Here is a 15,105-nt window from a genome sequence, read left to right on the forward strand (position 1 = left end):
ACCCTGAGAACCTTGGCTTTGACTTGCTTGGTAACCTCTTCTTTGATTTTCAAACTCATGTCGGGTTTGAATTTCCTGAGCTTCTGTTTTACCGGTGGGCATGTTGGATTTGTTGGCAGTTTGTGAGCTACAATGGATGTGCTGAGACCAGTCATATCATCATATGACTAGGCGAATATGTCTTCATATTCCTTTAGGAACTCCGTGTACACTTTCTTTTCTGATGGTGACAGATGAATACTGATGCGTGTCTCTTTGACATTCCCTGTATCTACCAGATTAACGACCTCTGTTTCGTCCAAGTTAGACTTAGGCCTATTTTCAAAATTCTCAACTCCTCTAACGACCGCTTCTGGTATATCATCCGCTTCTGAGTCCGTATCCGTTTGTTGCGTTATCTCGTTGCAAGTCACAATCGTTGGTTCATCATCAAGGCAAGTAATAGTAATGCTGTGTAAAATAAAGTGAATGGTAGAAACATAATAAGAGCGATATATATAATAAACTAAAATGCTTCGATTAAATTCGTAATTGTTTTGAATATCAAAGTTTTTTCCAGAATTAAAGACAATGCGGAAATAAAATCAGCTAGTAAAAAGTAAAGTGTGATGCATGGTGCTTTTGTTTAGCCTTGCTACCCCGAAGCTTTCCGGGCCCTGGTGGTTCTGATTGACCAATTTCTGAGGCGATCTCCTCGGTTCACAACTTGTATAAAAGGGCCTTCCTCCCCTTCCTCCTCGAAAATAACACAGCAGTCCATATCATCATCCTTCAGGAACAGATTCTTCATGGCTGCCAATGCTTCATCTTCCTCCGACCCATATATAATATATGTCGGCTGGAAAGTCTGCTCTAGGTGAGGTATCGGATGCTCCAGTGGGTAGTAGGGACCGCTCCATGGTGGCGACCAGTGATTGAACTCCTCCCAAGTGTACTCATACCCCAAACCAAATATAGTGCCATGTTTCTTCAGCTTGATGGGTTTGGCGATTCCGTGGAGATTTTTGCCAAGTCCCTTTCCAGGTTCGTATCCACACCAATTCAGGATACTTTCAATCTTGTCATCCCACCATTTATCTTTGTCTACAGCGTTGACTCTTTCAATGTGGTGGTATGTTTCTCCGCCTATTCTCCTTCTACCTTCAATCATCGGGATGGTCTGGCGACTATATATGGGGTTGCTACCATCTCCATGAATGATCACCTCTTGGTGATTCCATTCGAACTTCACTGCCTGATGCAGGGTCGCTGCTACAGCTCTAGCGACATGGATCCATGGTCATCCCAACAGCAAATTGTAGGATGCTGGGACATCTATTACTTGAAAGTCAACGTCAAACCAGGTTGGCCCCATTTGTAAGCATAGGCTAATCTCTCCGATAGTAGACCTTTGGGACCCATTGAAGGCTTTGACATTGATGGCCCCATCTTTGATCTCGTGCAGGCTCTTTCCCAATGTTCTGAGAGTTACCAACGGACAGATGTTGAGGCTGGAGCCTCCATCGATCAAGACTCTATTGATGAAGTAATCCTCGCATTGCACGGTGATGTGTAGGGCCATGTTGTGACTCAGTCCTTCTGGCGGCAGTTCATCTTCGTGGAAGGTGATTTTGTGGCTTTCCAGTATTTGTCCTACCATATTTGCCATTTCGCCCCCAGTTATGTTGTTGGGCACATAAGCTTCGCTCAATATCTTCATCAAGGCATTTTTGTGTGCGTCAAAGCTCTGTAGAAGAGCTAGGATGGAGATATGTGCTGGTGTTTTGTTCAACTGCTCAACGACCGAATACTCCTTAGCTTGTATTTTCCTCTAAAGATCATCAGGGCCAATTTCAGTAGTCCGTCCCGAGGCTTGCTTACTAGACTTAGCTAGGTTCTCTGGAGTGTAAACCCTGCCTGTTCTAGTCATACCCTGCGCAGTGATTGCTTCTCCCGTCTTGGTCTTTCCTTTCCTCTTTGCTTCAGCTGTGTAATCCCATGGTATGGCATTTGAGTGGAACGATGTTATGTCTGACATTGCTATAGGAATGGGTATCCTCGGTGGTAACACAACAACTTCAAAGAGTACAGGTGCCTTTGGAGCCCCAAACTCAACCTCAACTGGCCCGGCCACCTTCGCAGAAGAAGGTGCTTCAAATTCGAGAGGTATTGCCATGTTGACTTCATCACCCCTGGAGGGCTGGTTCTGTACAACAATCGAGTTAAGTGTGACTGCCAGTTTCTTTGGATCATCATCCTCAGCAATCAATCCTATCGATCCCTTGGGGTCTCAGTCATCTTCGATCTCGATCATATGAATGTCCCTACCTCTGTGATCAGGCAGAGGGTTGTTGCGGACATTGGGAGTAGGCTCCTTTGCTACGATAACCTTATTGTCGATCAGAGTTTGAATCTTGTCCTTCAACGAGCGGCACTCATCAATGGTATGTCTCTTCATGCTGGAGTGGTACGCACAGGTCTTATTAGGGTTGACCCAATGGGAAGGATTTTCTGGAGTTATGGCAGGGATAGGGGAGACGTAACCAGCAGCTTTAAGTTTCTCATACAGCTGGTCAATTGGCTCATCGATGGCTGTATATTGTCTGGGAGGTCTGCGGTCAAAATTTGGTCTGGGTCTACGGAAATTTTGGCGAGTGGGAGGTGATTGGTAGTGAGGGGGTTGGGCATTATAAGCTTGGTAAACAGGTGTAGGTTGAGAGCATCTGGGTGAAGTGGGTTGATATGCGGGAGGTGGAGATGATTGGTAAACGGGTGGTGGATTTTGGTAAGAGGGTGCGGGTGCTTGATAATTCGGGATAGGCTGATATGTAAGTGGAGGTGACGGGTAAGTGTGGTATTTTAGTGGTGATTTTTCTCCCTGTGCGACCATCACGGCATTGACGTCCTTATTCTTGGACGTGCCACCAGACTGTAAAGCCTTGTTGGTGGCCTTCAATGCTTTAAGATTAGTAACCATACCATTCTTAATGCCTTCCTCAATTCTTTCTCCCAGCTTGATGATATCGGAAAATTTCTGGCCCTCGATCAGCATCAACCTCTCATAATATTGTGGGTCCTGAGCCTGGATGAAGAATCTGTTCATTTGTTCCTCTTCTAAGGCCGGCCTGACCTTAGCAGCCTCTGATCTCCAGCGAGTAGCATACTCGCAGAATGTCTCGGTAGGCTTCTTCTTCAGATTCTGGATGTAGAATACATCCGGTGCATTCTCTGTATTGAATCGGAACCTATCCATGAAATCCGATGCCATACCTACCCAGCTTGTCCATTTCTTGGGGTCCTGACTGATGTACCAGGATAAAGCATCCCCCTTCAGGCTTCTCATGAAGAGTTTTATACGGATTTTCTCATTCTTTCCGACTCCGACCAGCTTATCACAATATGTCCTCAAATGGACTCTGGGATCTCCCGTGCCATCGAACATTTCGAACTTCAAAGGTTTGTATCCCTCCGGAAGTTCAACATCTGGCTGAATGCAGAGGTCCTCATAATTCAGCCCCTCTATGCCTTTGTTTCCTTCCATGCCCTAGACTCGGCTGGTCAAATTCTTGAGTTCTGCTGCCAAGTTTCTGATAAGAGAGTCCTTGTCATCAGACTCAGGTGCACTTGAGATTGGTTGAGTGCAGTGGGGTATGGTATCTACGTAGATGGGAGTGTTGTGCGGGTGGTCGTTTGTGGTGTTCAGTGGTTCAGGAATGGGTAGTGGAGTGTGGCATGTGTTGCAATGTTGAGTATGAGTGGGTTGCATCTGTGGTTGTGGGGTGTTCTGTGGAGGTGCGAGATTTTGAGCATTTGAAAAGTTGACATCAGGAGCGGTGAGAGTGAATGATAAATTTGCCAACTTCCGAACTTGATCCAGTTCTTCTTGGAACTTCAACAGTTTCTGCTCAAGTTGGGCAGCAGTTTCCTTAGCAACCGGGGTACCCTGAGGAATCTCAATTCTTTCAATTTCCTTTCTGGCACTTGAATCTCCCATTCTACCTTTGTTCTTGTTCCGGATAGGACTCGGAGGAGGAGGAGGAGGGCCCTTGGATCTCGTACTGTATGATGATGGTGCCAGAATGCACGAACTAACCTTTAGGGAGGGGAATAAAAATAAAAATAAAAAACAAAAAAGGTAACAAGTTAGTGCGGGTTATGAGAAGAAAATGTTGCAATATTTAAATACATTGTGCAAGAATATAAATCGCGTCCTAATTTGGGTGCCTCATTGTGACCGAGGTAGGCCTAGCGACAAATTAATTTGGAGAACATATAATGCTAAATGCCTCATTTTATTGATAAAAATAAGACGAGTTCACAACGATGCTAAATAACAGAAAATAAAATGTCACTAGTGGCCATTGGCCTTATTACATCATTAAAAGCAAAATAAAAGACTCCTAACTACTTGGTCCCAGAAGGACCTTCCCCAGATTTGGCATCTTTATCCCCCTCGAACAGCTTCACCAGCTCGTGCAGTCCTAGCAGCAGATACGCTTGGGCCAAATGTCCGTCTGCATTCCCTTTAGCATTTCAACAATCTTCAATCCTCTTGTGGAACTTTCCTTCTAGCTCCACTAGAACCCGCTCCAAATACCCTAGTCGTTTGTTGGCGCTGACAGCCATATCCTTCCATTCCTCGATCAACTTTTGATGGGCTTCTTATATTTCCCGATGCTCACTTTCACACTCTCGAATTCTCTTGCGCAGTTGATTGTACTTAACCCGTGCTTCAACTTTTTCGTCGATGATTCTGTGTCCGTGAATGAACCTGGGTTGACCCATACCATTGTGATCATCTTCCAACAAACCCGAATAGTGCGACACAAAACCAGCGTGATACCTGTCTGGCTCAATAGATTCTTTCCCCAAAATGAGCTTGCAATGCCACATGTGTTGAGCTTGGCATTTGTGAGGGCTATCATCGTCCTGGAAATCAGTCCTAAAGTGACTCATTTTGTTGACCCTTAGTATGATTTGCTTTATTCCCGCCTTCCTCATGCTCGGAGGGGAACGTAGGGATAAGTTCCTCTTAGACCAATGAGTATGAGAAATGGTGCGTCTCGGGATCGAACAATGAATTTTTCCATAGGGAACCATTCGACCATCCACTGTACCTGGTCTTCTTTTAGATTCTCGAATAGCTCTACCCATCTTCCAGCGTCCTCTGGCTGAGCGAACATGTTAGCCATATAATTCATACGCCTTGGTTGGTGGAAGGCAATGTGATCATCCCAGTCTTTGCGTAAGATCTTTTGTCGGTATTCTCCTTTCTGGAGGTGCTCCATGAGCTAGAGCTGAAGTAATAAATTGCATCCCTAAAAATGACCGGCTTTTCGCTGACAGTTGTCCAGAGCCCTGTATATCTCAGCAACAATCATGGGCACTATACTGAAAGGTTGTCCGCCAATTCCTTCCATCAGAGTCTTGGTTACCATGGCCACTCTGGTGTGGATCCTAGCCTTCTTCATAGGGAACACTATCATCCCCAGGAAACAAAACATGAATACGAAGACCCTTCTGTGAATATGCCCCAGTGAGGTGAGGGCAAATTCATCTGAGTAGGTGCGGTATGACTTGCTATGGCCGTACCTCTCGTACAGATAGTCAAATGGGATGTAGGAGTCTTACAGACAGGTCAAGTCTGGGTTCTTCTTCAGTCCCATCATATTAAGGAAACCCCTACCCTTGCGGTTCTCTGGAATAAGAAAACCCGGAGCTACACATCCATAATCAAGAATCTACTAGACACGGCTCATAGACAACCCCTAGGACAGACTTGCTCTGATACCAAGTTTGTCACGACCCAAACTGGAGGGCCATGACTAGCACCCGACCACACTTGCCGAGCACCAACGTACATTTCATCTAACCTTCATTATTATCTTTTAGGGCTGACGAGATCAATATAAATGGTAGACCTGGATCATGGACAACCAGCAATAAAATATGACAGCATGAACATACATAGCAGGGGATGACCAGACAATCAAGAAACTACATATAAGGTATGAGCTACCACGCTACTATGAAAGACTATACAACAAAAACTAGCCGACAAGGCATACCAAACTATACATGAGTCGACACCTGTCTATGAGCCTCTAAAGGAACATAAGTGCTGCAACATAGCCGGAACAGGGCCCCGACATACCCATAATGTCTATAACAAAAATGCATACCAAGACCAAGGCAAGTCCGGAGAAGGGATCTCGCCAATCACCGCTGAACTGGATAGCCTACTGTGGTGAGGGAGCTGCACCTGCCTATCTATTAGGACCTGCAGCACGACATGCAGCATCCACAAATAAAAGGACGTCAGTACGAATAAAGTACTGAGTATGTAAGGCAGGGAACCATAAATACGATCAGTAATGTAAGCAAGGATAGAGAATATACAACCTGTAACATCTTAGTACCTCTGAGGGCTACTTACATGAAATGCATGATACATATGTATAAATACATAAACCTTTAAAGCATTCGCCTCTGTGGGCATCATCATCATCATATCGTACCCGGCCATAATAGGCTCGGTAAAAGAAACGTACCCGGCCATCATAAGGCTCGGTAGAATCGTACCCGGCCACGTGGAGCTCGGTAAAACCCAACTGATCAGTGGTTGCACAATAGGTGCCGTACCCGGCCAACTATAGCGTGGCTCGGTAGAGTAAAATAGATACATATATATAATGCATGCTCGACTCATGGAATCACATTCTAAACCTTTCGGAGTGACGTAAGGTCGGTATCCTCTGTACACGTTATTAGGACTAACTCTTCACTATGAACCTTATAAGAATCAGGAAGTACCAACAACATTGATAACATAAGAATAAGAGAAGCAACATTAACATCAATCGTTCCATAAGAGGGAAAACAATGTAAGTACTGCTAGCTTCTAAGAGTAGAGTATCTTGGAAGCTCGTTCATTACATTATGTACAATCGGAGTCGTGCAAAAGAAGGAAAGGGATAGCCTCACATACCTTGTATATACTTCCCCAATCTCAAGCTATGCAATTGTCAAAACTCCTTAGTCTACAATAAGAGAAACGATACTATCGTTATCATTTAAGCGTCATAACTATTATGTATCGACCACAACCTATTTTACGATGAAACGGACAACACCTCCCCTATATATATGACCTCACACCATTCAAAACAGTCACCAAACAGCCCAAACAACATCAATAATAAACATATTGAGCCTCCCAAAATAGTCCACACACAGCCTAATCACTCCATACATACGACGACCACCGTAGTCGTGTCAAACAACCTGGAAATGTTACGAATAACTATCAGCCCATAACCCTACATATATATGGTGTTTCTCCACACCCTTCCTCCTCCAAAACTCCACAAAACAGTAGTAAAATACGCAGCCCAACAGCAACGCAAAACAGTCCACAAAACAATAACATTACTACCAAGCCTTTCGATATATATTTCACAAGTTCTAGCTTCAATGGCTTAGCCGCAACTTGGATAATCTTAAATACATATAGAGTAAGAGGTTCCTTACCTTTATACAGAAATAACAACTCCAATTTGACCTTAAATTTCCATGAAATATCCCTCCAATGCTGCCACAACAACAAAAAAGCGAAACTAGCGATCAATTAGTGTTTTTCGGCACTAGAATCACTTTAGAAGGCTTGAAATCACCTAGGATTGATATTAAGAACATGAGGTAGTATTTACAGAACATAAACCCTTTAAAACAACCTCCCACACGAGCTGGAACGACACAAAAATGAGCAACAACAAGAAGAACAAGAGACTTACTAGCGCCACGGAATTCCCGACACTTGATTTGTGTTGTTTGCCCTTTTTTTGGGTCTTGAATCTTGAGAGAACCTTGAGAGGATGTTCCTAGGGTTCTAAGGTCTGAAAATAGTGAGAAGAAATGACTTAAAACGGGTTGGAGGCATCCTATATAGGTCCAAATATCTTAAACCGCCTTAGTGGGCCCCATAGAGAGGTGCTTGGCGCAGTCTCGCGAAAACACAAATAGCTCTCTACTCCGAGATCGTATCGATGGACGGTTTAATGAGTTGGAAACTAAACTCATAGATCTTTAATTTGGTTGGTATATCACCCCGTAATTCCTTGTAAATTATGAGAAAAGATTAGAAACATTTGACCTAATGTTTAAGTAAAATTATGAACCTAAGTTGCGACAACTTTTGTCGACTTTTGTTTCATAACTCGTTTGACTTCAAGACTTATGATACGGATATTATATGATTAAAATACCTTAATAAATGAACTCTTGAGTGTATTAAGCACCGCTAGATTACTTGAAAATACGAGTTACAACATCCTTGATTCATTTAACTTCTAATACTTGTTAATCACCCTTATACACTCTTGTATCACTTAAGACCAATAGGATTGACTTCTTATCATCTCAAAGATAATTCTTTCTTGGATTTATGTTAACTAATATATGGCATGAACTAACACATGTGGATATGGGTTGTAACACCCTCCCCCCCTTAGGAACATTCGTCCTCGAATGTAAGGGTTTATGGGGAGTTTAAATCATCGTGGATTCCAATGGAAATTTCCGATCAATTTTCCCCTATAAAATGGTCACTAGCAAAACTTGCAAGTAATTAAGCCCAACATATGGCTTCACAAGGCTACACAAAGCATTATGCGTATTTACATTATCTACATATCACCATTTTGTATTAAGGAGGAGTATTCTCAAATTATTGCTTACCTCATAGAGCCGTTTCACCTTCCAATGTATCCTGTCTTCCACCAGCATCCTTGTTATCTTCATTCTGGAATAAGTAAGGGTATTTAGACTTCATCTCCTCTTCTGCTTCCCATGTCATTTCTTCCATATTTTTGTTCCTCCACAATACTTTGACGGAAGCTACATCTTTTGTTCTCAGCTTGCGGACTTGCCGATCTAATATCGCCACTGGCACTTCTTCATATGATAGGTCCTCTGTAACTTGTACATCTTTGATAGGGATGACTCGAGAAGGGTCTCCAATACATTTTCTCAACATAGATACATGGAATACCGGGTGGACAAATTCCAATTCGGATGGCAATTCTAACTCATAAGCAACCTGTCCAATCCGTCGAAGAATTTTATACGGCCCGATATACCTTGGACTCAGCTTACCTTTCTTCCCAAAATGCATAATACCCTTCATTGGTGAGATCCTCAGGAAAACCCAATCACCAACCTCAAACTCTAGATCACGACGTCGGACATCAGAATAAGATTTTTGCCTGCTTTGTGCCGTCCTCAATCGCTCATGTATCACTTTCACCTTCTCAATAGCTTGGTGAATCAAATCTGGCCCATATAATTCTGTTTCACCGACTTCGAACCATCCAACTGGTGATCTACATCTCCTCCCGTATAGTGCCTCGTATGGGGCCATTTTAATACTGGAATGGTAGCTATTGTTATAGGCGAATTCTATGAGTGGAAGATGATCATCCCAATTCCCCTTAAAATCTAGAACACATGCTCGTAGCATATCTTCCAGTGTCTGAATGGTACGTTCAGCCTGTCCGTCAGTCTGCGGATGAAATGCAGTGCTGAGATTTACTTGTGTGCCTAAACCCTTCTGGAAAGACCTCCAAAAGTTAGCCGTAAATTGAGCTCCTCGGTCTGATATAATAGATACGGGCACACCATGAAGCCTAACAATCTCCTTGATATACAACTTCGCATAATCTTCAGCCGTGTAAGTTGTCTTCACTGGCAGAAAATGGGCACATTTTGTAAGTCGATCAATTATCACCCAGATGGAGTCAAACTTATGATAAGAGCGAGGTAATCCAATAATGAAGTCCATATTAATCACCTCCCACTTCCAGGTCGGAATCTCTATATTTTGAAGCAATCCACCGGGTTTCTGATGTTCTATCTTTACTTGTTGACAATTGGGACACTGGGCTACAAATTCTGCAATAGACTTCTTCATATTATCCCACCAATACTGCTCCTTGACATCATGATACATCTTTGTCGAGCCGGGATGGATGGAATATCGGGATTGATGAATCTCATTCATAATCTTCTCTCGCAACCCTGCCACATTAGGCACACACAATCGGCTCTGGTATCTCAGTGCCCCGTCTTTTCCGATCCCAAAAGCCATACTTTTACACTGTTGAATGCTTTCTCTTAATCGTACTAAGATAGGATCTTCATATTGTCGTGCTTTTACCTCGGCTACCAAAGATGATTCTGATGTATTCTGTACAGTAACACCTCCGTCATCAGAGTCTAACAATCTGATTCTCATATTGGCTAGCTGATGAAGCTCTTTAATCAACCCCCATCTACCTGCCTCAATATGTACTAAGCTTCCCATTGATTTACGGCTGAGAGCATCTGCCACAACATTGGCTTTACCGGGATGATACAATATCTCGACGTCGTAGTCTTTCAATAATTCAAGCCACCTACGCTGCCTCAAATTCAACTCTTTCTGCTTGAAGATGTATTGTAAACTCTTGTGATCTGTGTAGATGTCAACATGGATGCCGTATAAGTAGTGCCGCCATATCTTCAAAGCATATATTACTGCAGCCAATTCCAAATCATGGGTTGGATAATTCTTTTCATGCTTCTTCAATTGTCTTGATGCATAAGCAATCACATTCCCACGCTGCATCAATACGCACCCCAAACCTATACCTGAGGCATCACAATATACCACATAACCTTCTGTTCCTTCAGGAAGAGTGAGCACTGGTGCAGATGTCAATCGATTCTTCAGCTCCTGAAAACTACGTTCACAAGTGTCAGACCACTGGAATTTGGTAGCTTTTTGTGTTAACTTAGTCAATGGTGATGATATAGAGGAAAATCCTTCTACAAACCGCCTATAATATCCTGCTAGCCCTAGGAAGCTGCGGACTTCTGATGGTGTTGTAGGTCTCGGCCAATTCTTTACTGCATCGATCTTCTGAGTGTCGACACTAATACCCTCATCAGATATCACATGGCCAAGGAATGCTACTGAGTTCAGCCAGAATTCACATTTGGAGAGCTTAGCATATAACTTACGATCCTGAAGCGTCTGTAATACTATCCGCAAGTGGCCCGCATGTTCCGCCTCCGAACGAGAATACACTAGAATGTCATCAATGAATACAATCACGAACACATCAAGATAGGGCCTGAATATAGTATTCATGAGATCCATAAAAGCTGCTGGGGCATTTGTTAGCCCGAACGACATCACCAAGAACTCAAAGTGCCCATATCTTGTCCGGAAGGCCGTCTTTGGAATATCCTTCTCCCTAACCCTCACCTGATGATACCCTGAACGTAAATCAATCTTGGAGAAATACTTGGCACCCTGGAGTTGGTCAAACAGGTCATCAATTCTTGGAAGTGGATACTTGTTCTTTATAGTAGACTTATTCAACTGTCGATAGTCGATACACATCCGTAACGACCCGTCTTTCTTCCGCACGAATAGGACTGGTGCACCCCAAGGTGAAGTGCTAGGCCTAATAAAGCCCTTATCCAGCAAGTCCTTCAACTGCACCTTCAACTCTCGCAACTCTGCCGGGGCCATTCTGTATGGAGGAATAGAGATCGGTTGAGTGTCAGGCAACACATCAATGCTAAACTCAATCTCCCTTTCAGGAGGAAGGCCTGGGAGTTCATCTGGGAAAACATCTGGGAATTCGTTGACCACAGGGATTGATTGTAAAGTAGGCGGTTTCGCCTCCGCATCCCTAACGCGAACGAGATGATAAATGTAACCTTTTGAGATCATTTTCCTTGCCTTAAGATAGGAAATAAACCTACCTTTCGGTGTAGCAATGTTCCCTTTCCATTCAATGACGGGTTCACCCGGAAATTGGAACCTAACCATCTTCGTACGACAGTCAACATTTGCATAGCATGAGGCCAACCAGTCCATTCCCATTATCACATCAAAATCAACCATTTCTAACTCAAATAAATTTGCCGAGGTTTGACGACTACAAATCATCACAGTGCAACCTCTATATACCCTTCTAGCAATCACAGAATCTCCTATCGGAGTAGATACCGCAAGGGGTTTACTTATCAATTCAGGTTCAATGCCAAACTTATTAGCCACAAAGGGTGTAACATATGATAATGTAGATCCCGGATCAATCAGCGCATATACATCATAAGAAAACACAGATATAATACCTGTAACAACATCTGGAGACGACTCGAGATCCTGTCGACCTACTAGAGCATAGGTTCGATTTTGAGCACCACTCGAACTCGGCACTGCACCTCTACCCCTACCACGACCTGTCGACTGCTGAAAACCCCGTGCTGGAGGTCGAACTGATGAGGAAGAACCAGACACAGATCCAGTCGGCTGAGCCATACCATCACCTCCTCTATTAGGACAATCCCGCATCATATGGCCAGGCTGCCCGCACGAATAGCATGCATCAGAACCTCGACGACACAGTCCAAAGTGGGCCTTGCCGCACTGATCACAATGTGGTGTTGGGGGTCTCATCTGACTAGTATCCCTGTGATGTTGCGAGCCAGATGCCCGCGAACTCTGACCTGGACCAGAATAGGATCGATCATATCGAGGCCTCTGAAACTGTGGAGGAGCACTAGCTACAGGTGGCGCCGAACTCCTCGAAAACTGTGGCCTGATGCGGCCTCTGAAGTCATCAGAATACCCTGCAAATCTCGCCCTCTTATGCTGGCCCCTATCCTGCTCCCTAACTGCCCTCTGCTGGCGCTTACGATCCTCTAGGGTCTGGGCATAAGCTTGAATACGGGAAATATCCATGCCCTCCACCAAGGAGGCTGTCGTACACTCATTTATCAGATGTGGTCCCAACCCATTCACGAACATATGCACCCTATCACTCATCTCGGCCACCATATGGGGAGCATACCTTGCCAAAGAATCAAACTGCATACTGTACTCTCGCACACTCATATTACCTTGTCTAAGGTTCAAGAACTTATCAGCTCTAGCTCGTCGTATCTCAACTGGCAAGTAGTGACGAAGAAAGGCCTCAGAAAATTCCTTCCACACAGCTGGAGGAGGGTTCGGACCCCTGGATCTCTCCCAACTATCATACCAGAGAACCGCTAAATCCCGTAGCCGATAAGAAGCCAACTCTACTGCCTCTGTATCACTAACATGCATAACCCGAAGTGTACGATGAACCTGGTCAATAAAAGTCTGTGGGTCCTCCTTGGGGTCTGATCCGGTAAACACTGGAGGGTCTAAATTAATAAAATCACGAACTCTTGTACTAACTGGTTTCTCAGCAGCACCTGTATTCTGCCTCTGAGCCTGAGCAGCTACCAAGCTAGTCAATAACTGCAAAGCACTCTGCATATCCTGGTCTGGAGTGCCAGACGGAGGAACTGGAGGCGCTGGGTGCCTTCTAATATCCTCTGGAGGAGATGGAGTAGATGAGGTATGAGAGGGCATCTCACTCTGAGCCTCACTTTGTCCTGCTCTGACTTGGGGCACCTGACTGGTACCCTCTCCCGCTGCTGTATCAAGCCGTCTACTAATCGTTTGCTTCCTAGTCGAAGGCATCACTGAAAAAACAAGGTGAATATTAGAGACGAACACTTACGACTCAACTCTACGCACGATCTAGATTCAGGAAGAAGGTAACAACCCTAGATGTCATGTAGCCTCCTGATTATAAATGTGGCGCGCTACACATCCATAATCAAGAATCTACTAGACACGGCTCATAGACAACCCCTAGGACAGACTTGCTCTGATACCAAGTTTGTCACGACCCAAACTGGAGGGCCATGACTAGCACCCGACCACACTTGCCGAGCACCAACGTACATTTCATCTAACCTTCATTATTATCTTTTAGGGCTGACGAGATCAATATAAATGGTAGACCTGGATCATGGACAACCAGCAATAAAATATGACGGCATGAACATACAAAGCAGGGGATGACTAGACAATCAAGAAACTACATATAAGGTATGAGCTACCACGCTACTATGAAAGACTATACAACAAAAACTAGCCGACAAGGCATACCAAACTATACATGAGTCGACACCTGTCTATGAGCCTCTAAAGGAACGTAAGTGCTGCAACATAGCCGGAACAGGGTCCCGACATACCCATAATGTCTATAACAAAAATGCATACCAAGACCAAGGCAAGTCCGGAGAAGGGATCTCGCCAATCACCGCTGAACTGGACAGCCAACTGTGGTGGGGGAGCTGCACCTGCCTGTCTATCAGGACCTGTAGCACGACATGCAGCGTCCACAAATAAAAGGACGTCAATACGAATAAAGTACTGAGTATGTAAGGCAAGGAACCATAAATACGATCAGTAATGTAAGCAAGGATAGAGAATATACAACCTATAACATCTTAGTACCTCTGAGGGCTACTTACATGAAATGCATGATACATATGTATAAATACATAAACCCTTAAAACATTTGCCTCTGTGGGCATCATCATCATCATATCGTACCCGGCCATAATAGGCTAGGTAAAAAAACGTACCCGGCCATCATAAGGCTCGGTAGAATCGTACCCGGCCACGTGGAGCTCGGTAAAACCCAACTGATCAGTGGTTGCACAATAGGTGCCGTACCCGGCCAACTATAGCGTGGCTCGGTAGAGTAAAATAGATACATATATATAATGCATGCTCGACTCATGGAATCACATTCTAAACCTTTCGGAGTGACGTAAGGTCGGTATCCTCTGTACACGTTATTAGGACTAACTCTTCACTATGAACCTTATAAGAATCAGGAAGTACCAACAACATTGATAACATAAGAATAAGAGAAGCAACATTAACATCAATCGTTCCATAAGAGGGAAAACAATGTAAGTACTGCTAGCTTCTAAGAGTAGAGTATCTTGGAAGCTCGTTCATTACATTATGTACAATCGGAGTCGTGCAAAAGAAGGAAAGGGATAGCCTCACATACCTTGTATATACTGCCCCAATCTCAAGCTATGCAATTGTCAAAACTCCTTAGTCTACAATAAGAGAAACGATACTATCGTTATCATTTAAGCGTCATAACTATTATGTATCGACCACAACCTATTTTACGATGAAACGGACAGCACCTCCCCTATATATATGACCTCACA

The sequence above is a fragment of the Nicotiana sylvestris genome, chromosome 8 (genome assembly GCF_000393655.2).
Source record: "Nicotiana sylvestris chromosome 8, ASM39365v2, whole genome shotgun sequence".
NCBI lineage: Eukaryota > Viridiplantae > Streptophyta > Magnoliopsida > Solanales > Solanaceae > Nicotiana > Nicotiana sylvestris.